The sequence below is a fragment of the Euprymna scolopes genome, chromosome 29 (genome assembly GCF_053919585.1).
Source record: "Euprymna scolopes isolate OS-2025 chromosome 29, ASM5391958v1, whole genome shotgun sequence".
Taxonomy (NCBI): domain Eukaryota; kingdom Metazoa; phylum Mollusca; class Cephalopoda; order Sepiida; family Sepiolidae; genus Euprymna; species Euprymna scolopes.
Window position 1 is genome coordinate 109,205,921 of NC_136510.1, and position 15,085 is coordinate 109,221,005.

A 15,085-nucleotide genomic window follows, 5' to 3' on the forward strand; every position below is an offset into this window, starting at 1 on the left:
GATTAATACCTCCGTTACCCCACCCCCACCCTACTAACCACCTCTCCAAAATATGTGATTCTACCTTTGTAGACTATTACGTGAATTTTAATGAAAAATAAACAAGTATTATTTTAGAATTTAATGTAAAATGATTCCTTATTTTGAGCCATTTTAGCGTTTTAGGGCAGTCAACCATTTTTCTATCGGAGCTAAATCCTGTGCACCTTTTTTTTCTAAAGACGATTGTGTGTGGTTTTAAGAGGGTCTTTGTGCAATTATGAGAGGGTGGGGGTTGTCACTCTGACTTTGGGTTAATGATAAAGCTAAGGAAAATTATGTGTGACTTGATAGAAACAAAACAAAAAAATTTAGAATTTAGAGTGGGGGTTAGTTTCACATAAATTAAATGAAAAATAATTCACCATTTCCAGACCATTGTAACGTTTTAGGACAGTTGACTAATTTATTTTTATGGGTGATAAATAGTACACTTTTCAATAAGAAAATATTTTTTTTAGAAACTTATATGTATCTTACAAAGGAACTTTGGTGAGAAGCTTGCCACTAAGACCTAGCATTATTGTATGGGCTAAAGAAGGTTTTAAGAGGAAAAGGCTTGCCACTCGTACCTAGGGTTAAAAAGTAGGATTAAGGGTTTTTTGTTTTGTATTTTTTAAGGCGTTTAACCCCTATATTTACGGTCAGTGGGCCATAATTATTGTCCTTTTGAAAATTTTATGCCTTAGATTTTGGACATCAAATTAGTTTTAAATATGAAATTTCTTTTTGTTTGTCGGAGTACTTAAGAGGCGTGAAACTTAAGAATTACGACAAATAGACAAAAGTAAATTTCATTACAAATAAGTGACGTCACTAACAGAAAACGTGACGTTTGGAAAAATTAAGTATTTAAATATCAAAAAACATTTTTCGCTAAAGTTAACAAATCATTCACAAATTTTAGATAAATTTACTTTTTATTTTCAATTACATTTCTTGTTCAAGTGACACATTATTTCGTTAAACTTTCCAGTTTAAGACGTTTTTATTTCCCTACCTGGACTTCGGGCCAAGATCAATGTAGCATTCTGATGCTACACTTCGCCTTTTCTGTCCTCTGTCAGTGAAGGAGAAATCCTTCATGATGGAGACAATTTTTATGTGTTTGAAAAATCCCCCAAAAGTTTGAAGGGGGTTGTCGAACTCGAATCATTGAGGCGAAAGTGCCCCCCCAAAAAAACGTGATGAATTAATTAAAAAGTGAATTAGGTCAAATATCAATTCCGCAGTGAAGTTTGTTTTGCTTTAGTTTCAGTAGTCACATCACACTCGAATTTTAAATGAATGTTTTTGTTTTCTCGAATTCGAAATGATTTTTTTTGTTTTACTTTTAATTGAAGTATAATGCAAGTGAATTCACGATATCGTTGCGTGATTATTGAATAGTGGGGGAATTGTCGATTTAATACACTGTTGTAGATCTTCCCGGCATCACAGGTTCCTAATTTCTGTGTTTCGGTGCGTTTTCTGGGGGTTTCAGAATATTCTCTCTTATCTGTCACTATTACTTTCTTACAATTATTTCTAGCTTCTATAAACTTTTGTCTGATTGAACTGGACATGTCGGTTAAATCTGCGGTGTGCATGCTGCCTTTGGACAATGACAGCCGCACAAGTAGAAGTAAACCATTGGAGAGGGTGGCGATTGATATAGAATTTCCGCGTGGGAACATGTGCTTCAATTGTCGTTTTGAATTATTCAGTGGTCTCATTAGCGCACTGTTCAGCGGGAAAAGAAAGGATGTTTCCCCATGGGGCATATCTCATGAGATGTGCAGAAAATTTAGTACAACAGAAAATTTCATAAAAGTATCGAGTTATTTCATTTTAAAATTAGAAAAAAGCTACTTGTACAGCATAGGACCCATATAAAAAACAAAGGAAATCTTACTTGCGACGTACATAAAAGTAATCAAAACAGAAAATCATATAATATATTCGAGTAGTATGGCATTTATATAAGAAATAAAGTGCTTCTTTACTATAGCACTCTAATGTAAAAACAAACTCTCGCCTGTGACATACGAAAAAGTTATACAACAGAAAATTATGAAAAATTATCGAGTAGTTTCATCTATATCTTAGAAATAACATACTTGTACATTATCCTACACAAGAAATAATGTACTTGTGCAGTATAGTACTCATATGAAAAACAAAGAAAATCCCCCACTTGACGTGCATAAAAGCCTTTAAAACCCAACATCACGTTATATATTCAAGTAGTTTGACTTTTAAATAACAGATAAGGTGCTTCTTTACTATAGCATCCAGATTAAAAAAAAAACAAATTCTTACTCTAGACACCCAGAAAATTCAGCGCAACAAAAATTTTCTTAATCGTATAAAGTTCTTTCATTTTAAAAATAGTAAAAATAGATATCTGTACAGTATCCTACCCAGGAAAAAAGGCACTTATACAGGATTGTACTCATATCAAAAACAAAGAAAATCTTATCTGTTACGTACATAAGTTATCAAAAACGAAAATCGTGTAATATATTCGAGTAGTATTACATTTATATAAGAAATAAGGTGTTTCTTCACTAGAGTACTCTGATGTAAAAACAAACAAACTCTTACCAGTGACATACAGAAGAGTTAGCACAACAGAAAATTATGTAAATTATTTCAAATATGTGTTGTACATTAACCGCAAGCAATTTTTTTCATATACGTGCAGTAAATTTCCTGTCCTAGGAAAGATACATTTTTTTCATACATGTGTTGTGTAATACCCGTTCTAGAGTAGGTGAAATAATCTGTTGCTCAAGATAGCAAATGATACATGAACATCCACAATTTATCTATCCTAAGAATAACAGGTATGTTCCAAATTTTTCTTATTGTGTTATATGGTCCCGAGCAACGCTGGGTGGCCTTACTAGTCGCTTATATATACACACCCACTAGAGATAACACGACCACATACATATACTTGCATACATAACCACATAATAAGAGACACGTATTATTAATAATAATAATAATAATAATAATAATAATAATAATAATAATAATAAGCCCGCAACAGTACATGGTACAAACATAAGCTGGCAACAGTACTCGAAAATGAGAACCAAAAAATCCTATGGGACATGGACATACATACAGACAAACCAATCCAAGCAAGAAGACCAGATGTGATAATTAACAAGAAGGAAAAAGTCTGTCAAATCGTTTATTTTGCTGTCCCAGTTGACCACAGGGTAAATATGAAAGAAAAAGAGAAACGGAGCAAATACACAGAGCTAGCCAGCGAGTTAGAAGGGGTTTGGATGATGAAGAAAATCAAAATAATACCTATAATAGTAGGAGCACTAGGAACAATTCTAAAAACTTTGAAAAAAGAATGGGAGAAATTGGAATCAGAGGAGTTGCTGCAAAGATACAACGACTTACGATAATGAAAACGGTTGAAATATTATGAAAACCCTTGAATGCGGAGAATAATACACATGAACCACATGCGTGACAAACTGCTGCAGAAACAAAACATGACGAAGCGTTACAGGGAATGAAGAACACTGAAGCTGCATATCAACAAGTTCTACATCCAAATCACGCATCCCCTTCCATTGTCCCATCACCGCCGCCCCCAAAGAAAGGTTGATAACAAATAGCCGAGAAGGGTCAAGGAGGATGGAAAGACTGAGGAGGGAGCGCTGACCAGACCTCCGCTGGACAAGCGCAAAGAGAACTGGGACCTTGGGGAGGTTTAGTGCCACCCAACTTCTAGCACATACCAATGGCCGCTACCAGCGACAAATCAATGGTGAGAAGCTGTTGCGATAACGCAAATTTATTTTCAAATGTTAGCGAAGAAGGTGAAGAGTGCTGTACGTCTGGGAAGACTTGTTGTCACTCACCTTCCAGGGAACACCACAAGTTTTCAATCAGACCTATGATGACCTGTGTGAAAGCTGAAAGCGAGCCAATAAAAATAAATAAAATCTCCTCCCCTGTAACATAACACTAGGAGTTATTTCTTGTTGCAGTGTCTTGAGTATTATGACCAGAATATTGTCAGGGCCAGTTGTTTTATTGGTATTGAGTTTCTTATAAAGCTAGATGATATAACATACGATTATCTGAATGTAGCTTAAAGTGTTTTCAGTTATCGTGGGTAAATCTGATTTTGAAGGGTGCAATTTGCTGCCAAATTCTTTTTTTTTTTTTAACATTTTGGCTTTATCAGATGCCGAGTCTTTCACATTTGGTCCATTTATAAAAGGTTTTACATCCGTCTTTTACATTGTTTGTCATACTCCAAAACCCATGGGCCTTGCCTCTGATCAGTCACTCAATATTTAGTGGGATTTACATAAGAGTCTCTGGCGTCTTCTTGAATCGAATTGCAGTGATGTTGCACTGCTTTAAAGAGTTTCGTTTTAGAGAATTGATTTTGTTGAACGCAACTGAAGCATTGTATAATCTTCATCATAATTGTCCTACTTTATTTATCTACAGGCTAAAAATGCCGCCCTAAATATACCACTAAAGTTATATTCTTAAACTTTCACATTAAAAAATCAATTCAGGTAACTTCATTATGCAGTAGAGCTGACATGTATTTAGATAGCCAGATTCAACCTAAATTACCGCCTCGATACGAGTACGGAACTGGGAGCATGCCTTTTCCACAAGCGCCGGCGGGAGCTCGAGGAATACGCGGCAATCAGGCTGGTTTTGGTATCGTGAGAGGTCATGTTGGTGATGTTCTCGACGTATGACTAAATAAAGTAGTTCAGCGGGTTTAGTTCAGGAGAGGACAGGGGAAGTGAGAGAAGGGTACAGAGTCGGGGGACTTCTTCTGGAGTCAAGACTGGGTCTATTTGAACTTGTGGACCGGCGCCGAATCTTTCTGTCACACCCAAGGTCTGTCAGCGGCCACCTGATTGCACTAGGAATTGACCACACTCTTCAGTACCTTAAGGTACATTTTGATTTTGAATTTTATTCCTACTTTAAAAATGTGAGATGACATGATGTGCTTCTCATACCAAAGATCATGACCTTAGCCGAGAACTTTGTGTTCCTTACCCTGGGCATGCCCCTGTTATTTGTAGCCATCCATCGATACATATTGAGGGAGCTGGCACTCGTACTGTTGTCATAACTTGAACTGGTAGAGAGCATGAGTTGTACAGCGGTGCATCCCCGATCTCGCTCATTGAACAGTGTATCACTTTAAGACATAATAGAAGGCTCTATCGCTCTTAGTATTTGTACACAACTGGTAAACCAGTAGGTGGTCTGCAACAAAGAGAAAACCGGCTTTTGTCAAACGGAAATGGAATCATTTGGATAGTTAGCCATTTGTACAAATCCTAAGAGCGATAGTACCCTTCTATCATTAAAGTGACGTAATGTGTACCAGTGAGATCGGAGATGCGCCGCTGTACAACTCATACTCTCTACCGATCCAAGTTATGAAAACAGTATCCCCCAAATGCAAATCCGTACGGTTCAACGCTTGAGGGTACAGCTTAACGAAATTTCCGGCCTCGGTTATGATCTTTGGTGTGGTTTCAAGTAAGGGTTACAACATACCATCTCACATCGCATACACATCAAAATGATAGATGCACGAATGGAGTATTTTTAGTAGAGTTATGCGTGAGAGATATTGACAACAATATGGAACTCCCAAAGAAATTCTATACACACCCTTATAATTCAACAGTCCTCTTCTTCATGGATCAGGTTTGTTTTTCACAGTCATCGATGACCATGGCTCATCTGTAACTAATGAATTAGCTATAGTAGATTGCAATCACGTTATATAGGAGCAGTGCTCATTAAGAGCATGAAGTCTTAGTCATTGTATCTTATTTGCCTAACGCAGCGAAGAGTTGACCAATTCCGGAAGAAACCATCAGGTTGCTCAATAGCTCATCCATCATCTGTCTGCCGTGACTTTTATACCCTGATTTGGGGGGGGGGTCGGTGGGTATCCAATTTTACCCCAAGGTCTCCCACTGGGTAGTGGATAGAAGGAGGCGCATTAATGCCCATGTCAATGGAAGTGCTTCTAACTCGCCACCATACACAGCGCCTAATCTTCTCTAATGGTAACTCATCTGGTACTGGTCAGCTCATCGTTGCTTAACTTCTGTAATCAGATGATAACCGGTGTGTCAACGTAAATTATTTAACACTAAATATGAAAAAGAATGGAGGTGAAAGGACCTGAATACTCAATGTTTCGCCCGATTTATCCGGTCTTTTCAAGAGGGATGGTCACTGACGAGATGGTCGGAGGATTTGGGGCTATATATAATGATTGGGGAGAGCAGCGGGTTTTCCTTATGTAAATTAGATGCGTATATACATATCTACATTTTATGATTAGAGAAAATAATAAATTGTAGTCAACAAGCGCAGTGGATTACATCTAAAAATGAAAAGTAATAAAATAAATAAATTGATAAAATGAGACGAGAAAATTAATTGGGTTAAAAAAATATCGTAGAGATTTAAAAGATGGGGTCTGGAAATATAACCGTGATAGATTAAGTAAATAAAATGAAACGAGATTACGAAGAGAGTTTTTTTTTTTTTAATTAGAGACAATTGAATTGGGATAAAATAGCTTAGTAACTTGAAAGATGACGTCTGAAAATAAAAATAGAAAGTGATAAAATAGCGTCTAAAAATAGACAGTGATAAAATAAAATACAGTAAATAAGTAAAATAAAAAAAATATAAATGAAGTGAAATTACGTATGGATGTTTTTAAAATATCAAATTATCATCAAATAATTGAGCAACTTTGAATTATATATATATTAATTCAAAACTAATCAGAAGTATATACATATATATATATATATATATATATATATACATACACACACACACATATATACATATATATATATGTATATATATATATATATATGTGTGTGTGTGTGTGTGTGTGTGTGTGTGTGTATGTGTAACCAACAAGGTATTGTTGGGTATAAATTAGTGTTGGGACGATTAATCGGAATCGGGAATCGGAAAACTCGGAAGATTTGGGGGTATCGGAATCGGAAAAATTGATGCCTATTTTCCGATGCCAAAATGATATCTTTTTTTATTTGATTTTATTTAAAGCAATATTTTTCATCGCTGGTAATAATAAAAAAAATTATGAATATTTATTGATTTTAAATTATCAGTAAAGCTAAAATTGATAGATCATCCGCCACAAGTGTATTTTGACGTTTAAGAAAATATCTGCATATTTAACGTGTGTTTTTACGAAAAGCGGAGGAAATAACAATTCTATAGTTAAATAATTAGAGATTTATAAAGTATCGGAATCGGAATCGGAATCGGAATCGGTTATTGTGTTGAAATCGGGAAATTAGAACGGTATCGGTAATTGTATCGGTATCAAGAAAAAAATTGAAATCGTCCTATCACTACTAGAAATACATTCGATAAAGAGGCACATTATTTGATGATAAATCCGCAGTATTGAATTATGATGTTACAAATATTGAGAACACCTGCTTTAATTCTAAAGATGTAGGTTGGAGGGCTTTTAATAATTAATGGATTGGTCAGAAGCCCCTACGTTGAAACTTCCGCGTTTCATTCAAATATTGATGACGACATAAAGTAAGCCTTAATAATTAAATATCGAGAAAACCAAGTAATTTTGCATGCTTCCGTTACTCCAGTTTGAAACCCAAGGTACAACGTCGGTGTAGATGTATGTAACATTATACATAAATACATATTGCCAATTTAGAATGGAATAATCGATAGTACAGAGATACACATACATAAGGGGAATTACAGTATACAAATTAATATTATGCAATTTATTATCAAGAAACAAGGGATACGACGTACACAAATATATTTATTTATTATCTGCAGTTTCGTAATAAGTATTGTTATAAAGTAAAAAACGTGTAATGTACACAAACCAACACGTGTAACGTAACCGTTCAAACGTGTTTGGCCTTCGGGCCGGGATCAAAGTGTAGTATCTTTCCGGCAGATGCTGCACTTAAGATAATTTGTACGAGTCAATGGAGGGGAAACCCTCTATACTGGGACAATTATTATTTTTGGTAACCAGAGTGCCTGCTTTTTGCCTACTTTTAGGGGAGCTGGTTTTTACCTCACATTAAAAACGGCCTTGTGCCTAATTTGCTCAGTGGGGGAGCAAATAAACACCATCTGTTCCGGCAGATACTGCAAGCTATGAATAGCTATGACTAGCTATGACTAGCAAAGACCAGATGTGGGGGCAACCTCACATGCCTGACCATTAACCAGCTCCCATTTCCCACCTCTCGGCAGCTGGTCCCCTTTTTCCCTTCCCCCTCCCTTTACTCCTCACATTAAAAATCGGCCTTGTGCCTAATTTGCTCGGTGGGGGAGCAAATAAATACCATCTGTTCCGGCAGATACTGCAAGCTATGACTAGCAAAGACCAGATGTGGGGGCAGCCCCACATGCCTGACCTTTAACCAGCTCCCATTTCCCACCTCTCGGGAGCTGGTCCCCTTTTTCCCTTCCCCCTCCCTTCACTCCTCACATTAAAAATTGGCCTTGTGCCTAATTTGCTCGGTGGGGGAGCAAATAAATACCATCTGTTCCGGCAGATACTGCAAGCAAAGACCATATGTGGGGGCGACCCCACATATAAGACCTTGGTCAATGTAGGGGAAACCCTTCATACCAATTGTCACCATCCAGCTCCCCTACTCCCCGGTGAGCTGGTCCCCATTTCCCCTTCACTCCTCACATTAAAAATCGACCTTGTGCCTAATTTGCTCGGTGGGGGAGCAAATAAATACATATCTGTTCCGGCAGATACTGCAAGCTATGACTAGCAAAGACCAGATGTGGGGGCAACCCCACATGCCTGACCTTTAACCAGCTCCCATTTCCCACCTCTCGGGAGCTGGCCCCCTTTTTCCCTTCCCCCTCCCTTCACTCCTCACATTAAAAATCGGCCTTGTGCCTAATTTGCTCGGTGGGGGAGCAAATAAATACCATCTGTTCCGGCAGATGCTGCAAGCTATGACTAGCTATGACTAGCAAAGACCAGATGTGGGGGCAACCCCACATGCCTGACCATTAACCAGCTCCCATTTCCCACCTCTCGGGAGCTGGTCCCCCTTTTCCCTTCCCCCTCCCTTCACTCCTCACATTAAAAATCGGCCTTGTGCCTAATTTGCTCGGTGGGGGAGCAAATAAACACCATCTGTTCCGGCAGATACTGCAAGCAAATACCATATGTGGGGGAAATCCCACATATAAGACCTTGGTTAATGTAGGGGCAACCCTTCATACCAATTGTCACTATCCAGCTCCTCTACTCCCCAGGGAGTTGGTTCCCATTTCCCCTTCACTCCTCACTTTAAAAATCGGCCTTGTGCTTAATTTGCTCAGTGGGGGAGCAAATAAATACCTCAAAGTGTAGTATCTGTTCTTCAGATACTGCCCTTCAATTTCTTGTTCTCTGTCAGTGGAGGAGAAATCCTTCACGACTGAGACAATTTTTATTTTTGTTCCTTTTCTCCAGATTAAAAAAACGACCCTGGTGTCTAACTCTGTCTCGTGGGGAGACATTGTAAATAGGAACTGTTCAAATCTCTCTCAGACCCCACGCCGTCTGGTACCGAAAAAACATCCAAATAAAAATAAATCCGATTACGTTCTGCTTTAGAAAAAGGCATTTGTTACAATTACTTTTCAAACAATGCTTCTTAATTTTTCTAACTTTTTCATTTCGTCTGCCATGAGATTACGAGGGGCATGCAATAAGTAATGCCCCTGACCCACTTCCCATAGCAGAAGAGAAACGAAACTTGGCACAGTTATTAGTCTTTTACATAGGAACCACCCAGAATTATGCATTTCTCCCATCGTTTGATGCAGCTCTGGACACTGTTTTTGAAGAACACCCCAGGTTGGTCCTCCAACCTCGATGTGACTTCAGAAATTAACGCCGCATCATCTGGGAAACGCTTTCCTTTCAAAAATAACTTCATGGCTGAGAAGAGGTGAAAATCAGACAGTGCAAGGTCAGGAGAGTAGGGAAGATGGGGAAGGATTTCATAACCACACGCCCGTGCTACTGATCTGGCGACATTCAAGTTGTAGACCGGAGCGTTGTCCTGCAGGAGGAGAGTACCTTTGCTGATCTTGTCCCGCCTCTTGATTTTGATAGCATCCCTTAATTTCCTCAAAAGTGAAGAATAATAGGCTCATGTAATTATGGTACCCTTTGCCAGGAAATCTGTCATCACTACTCCGTCCTGGTCCAAGAGGACTGTGAGCATGATCTTGCCAGCGGAGGGCTGCACCCTTGCCTTCTTTGGAGGTGGTGAGTCCAAGTGCTTCCACTACATTGACTGGGCTTTGGTCCCTGGATCATAGTGATTGACCCAGGTTTCAACCTGTGTAATCAGTCTTTTGAAAAACTTTGACTCATCTTCTTGGCACATCTTCAAATTCATCCTCGAGCACTCGATGTGTTCTCGCTTCTGGAATGGTGTGAGCAACCTGGGAATCCATCTGGCAGACACCTTATGCATATGTAAATGGTCATGAATGATAGTTTCCACAGACTCTGTACTAATCTTGACATCTTGGGCTATTTGGCGAATAGTAATGCGCCGATCTTCCAAAATGGCATCCTCAAATGTACGGACAGATGCCTCATCAATGGCAGAAGTGGGGCGCCAGGTCTGGGAGCTGTTTCCACAGACTTCCGGCCATGTTTGATTCCACAATGCCAGCGTTTTACAAGGTCATATGACGGGGTATTATCACCATAAGACTGCTGTGGTGTGCGTCCTTTCAAATACAAAAACCGGATCACTGCTCGACATTCAACAGGCTCCATTTCACACCTGACTCAGTTCAAACACCTGTAAAACAGAAAACACAATTAGTTCAGAGCTGTACTTTGCCACATAAACCGTAGAGATATAAATCATTGCACATGCAAAATTTCAGCTAGATCAGACAATTGGAAGTGGGTCAGGAGCATTACTTATTGCATGACCCCCGCTGCCTCGACACAAACATGCTGATATATTTTTAGGCTGAACTTAAGTTTTGGAATTTAGTCTGAAATCGTCATTTCTAATTAAGTCAACGATGGGAGCTGACATGTTGGTTTTTCTGTCCATCTAATTTCTCGAATCCACTCAACTGGGGATCAACCTATCTTTGGACTACTGCACTATCCGCAAAAACAATTTCCATAAATTCAGCTGCGTCGAAAATTTTCCAACCGGACTAATTGTATTCAACTGGATTTAAATTTGGATTTGATTCTTTCTAAGAAATTATTTTGCCTTTTAGATGAACTTTGAAAGAGTCTTCCTGTAAGCTGCAAATTTATGCCCAGTTTATTTTTATAATTTTTTTACAATTCCTACATTTTTTCACTCGTTGTTTTTAAAGAACATGAACATATTAACAATTTATGACAATAATAATTGGTGGTTTCATTTAATGCCATAACCTGCAAATTCTTGCATTGCTACAAATATAATTTGCTGATTTCTTTATGTCCTCTGATGAGAAGAATAGCAAAAATAGCATTCCTTGAAATTCCCCAGAGTAAGGATTTTATAAATTGTTTTTTGGGGTATTCCGTCGAACAATAAATCTTATTGTAAATTTTATCTTACAGTTTTCTTTTCTTTTCTCTTTTCTCTCTCTTATATATATATATATATATATATATATATATATATATATATATATATATATATATATATATATATAAGGCAGCTTTTGTGTGTGAATTTGTACTCTATGGATTACTAAAAGCTAGGTCATTTTTTCCATTTTGTATAAATTTTCTTAATGTGTCTGGGAATATTCCTAGATAGGTTTTGCATTGCAAAGTCTCTGATAAGTATCGAAAATTGATAATAGGTAAGATCCGATAAAAGAGGTGTCAGTCCAATTTTGAGTAAAACATCACAAGTGCACACAGAAAGCTTTATTACTTCACAAAGTGAATTGCCCGGTGCATAAAACCAACGATATGCTCTTTGATGAGACAGAAACACGTTCGAACTGAATGTTTCCGTTTAGAGTATAGTTGACCCATGGTACTTGACTTCTGCTTTTGAAATTATAATTAAAGCCATTTTATAGAATTAATTTTATAAAATAAACACTAAGCAGTCCAATATACAATATATTGCAGACAAAGTCACTGCGTTAAGGCAATGAATCTTCAACCCGGTGCCCGACGATGAGTCCATAACTAGAGCAGGCAATATTTTAACTTGATTGAAAATTAGGCGATTACACCGATTTTCATGAAAATAGAAGTGTTTTAAGTATTAAATATTCGCTGATCATCATTCGATTCCGGGCAATGTTGAGTCTGACAGGTACTATATATATATATATATATATATATATATATATATATATATATATATATATATATATATATATATATATATATAGTCACCCCCATACAGTACTGTTTCGCTCTTTAACAGCTCATCAATTCGGCTAGACTAGCAACTGCCTCAAGCCAAGATGAAATCCCGACCGCCCAAATGACAGTCAAGGCTTCTCACCATTATAATATATATATATATATATATATATATATATATATATATATATATATGTGCGTGTGTGTGTGTGTGAATATTAACTGGATTAGAAATGATTTATATATTAGGTAAATGTACTTATGCTTATATATATGTAGAGAGAGAAAGAGAGAGATGTAGATAGATAGATAGATAGATAGATAGATCGATAGATAGATAGATAATAGATAAATTTCATTATTATAAATGTATTATAAACCTTTAAGGAAGGTATACATAATTATGATTATCCGACAAGGTGTAAAAATAAACAGGAAAGATCGTATTCCGCAGATTTTGGAAAAGTGCTATCCTTCTCATCGGAGGAGAAAGGTTTGTAAAATATACAATAAATTTTGCAGGCTATTGTATTAAAAAAACTACAAATATAAAAGAAATTAATCAGACTTGCATCAAAAAGTTAGTGACAGTTTATAGGGATTCAAAGGGAATAAGAAAGCAGAAAACGAGAAAAAGGAAAAAAATATATACACCGCTCGTGCATATCTATAAGATTTGTATATATATATATATATATATATATATATATATATATATATATATATATATATATATATATATATATATTAGCATAAGTATATTTACGTATTATATACATCATTTCTAATCCAGTTAATATATATATATATATATATATATATATATATATATATATATATATATATATATATTTACTAGTATTTCAGCCCGGCGTTGCCCGGGTGTTCTGAGCTGTATGCTGAGTAAAAATACAAAACAAAAAAACGGTCAATTTTTTAAAATTTGACCCCTATTATAACCACTTAAAATTTATTATCTCGGCCTCAAATTAAGTTATTAAGTTAGACCCATGTCCAAAAAATTTATATCTAAAATTTCAAGTGTTTAGACCCAAAATTGTAGGAGGTGTTTGGTAGAGTTCTCCAAGGTCAAATCGTTGAACTTTGACCCCTTAATCGCAATATTTCTGCCCGAAAACCAATCAGATCGATTTTCCAAAATCTCAGTATGCTGTATATCAAATTTCGAGTCTGTAGGCTAAAAATTGACAGAGTTATTGCGTAGGAAATGTACACAGGCACACACACAGACATTTTCACTTCTATATATATATATAGATTTATATACATACCTATATATGTATATGTTTCTACATGCGTTTAAAAATTTCAAAATATATGGTATTTTGTGCTGTCAATGTCTGTGTGAGATTTTTCGAGTTTCTTAGCATTGTGTGCAAAAAAATAACCTCCGAATATTTTTCAATTTACAGATCGACAGAAATATCGATTAATGAAGGGACACACTTAGACAGTGGAGGAATACACTTCTAGATTACCAGAGAATGAATTAAACGTATTTACCTTAGTGAGATGTTATTGCAATGTGTTTGGTTACAGTGTGTGCTTTTATAGCGCTGTCTATATTTACGAAAAGAAATATACATATGCACAGACATGTATGTATTAAGATAGTACAGCATTAAATCGGACTATTTTTATATGTAAAATGTATATGAAATATTAAATACTAGCAGGACCCGTGGAAATTCCACGGATTGAGAAATATGTTTAATCGGCAAATAAGCATTGATATAGCTTTCATAAAAAATAATAATACACAACAAATAGCAATCTTACGCATATGAGATAAATTAACATTACGTGTACTACATAGTTTTACACATATAATAAAATTACGTTGTGATTTTTAATTTTTAATTTACTTCTTCGGTCAAGGACCGCTCAGCAGAAAATGTTATTCTTTTTTGCCCTGATTTTTTTAATATTATTTTTTTATGTAACGTTTTATTCACCCTTTTCTTCGGTAAAGAACTGCTACACACCGAAATGACTACATGTTTTGTCTCACACTATTACAATAATACTCATATATTAAAATGATATTCTAAAGCAAGTCTACTGTTGTATTGTGGGTACATATTGGAGACATATATATATATATCGGGGACTCATAACAGAGAAGATAGTGACATTTATATAGATTATACACAACAACGACTAATAAAGATCAAATCAACAACTAATAAAGATGAGAATAATAGTCCGAAATAAAAATCGGATCGAACAGTCTGCAACTGTACATGCATATTTTGAGTTAAGTTTAATGTCTTCACATGGAACAAAAAGTAGAGTATTTGAGGCAAGCATTTATTTCATCTGCTGGTGTTGATTGAAGAATAACAGGTAACATTTGTCTGAAATCTCCTGAAAGCAATATTACTGCATTCCCAAATGGTCTGAAATTGCCACGCAAATCTTGCAAGGATCAACCAAGAGCCTCAAGTGATTTTTTGTGTACCATTGTGCATTCATCCTAAACAATAAGTTTGCATTTTTGCAATATTTTTCCCCATATTGGATATTTTGGAGATGTCGAACATGAGATTTTTGAAAAATTGAATGTTTTAAAGTAGAATAAATAATTCTTCTACT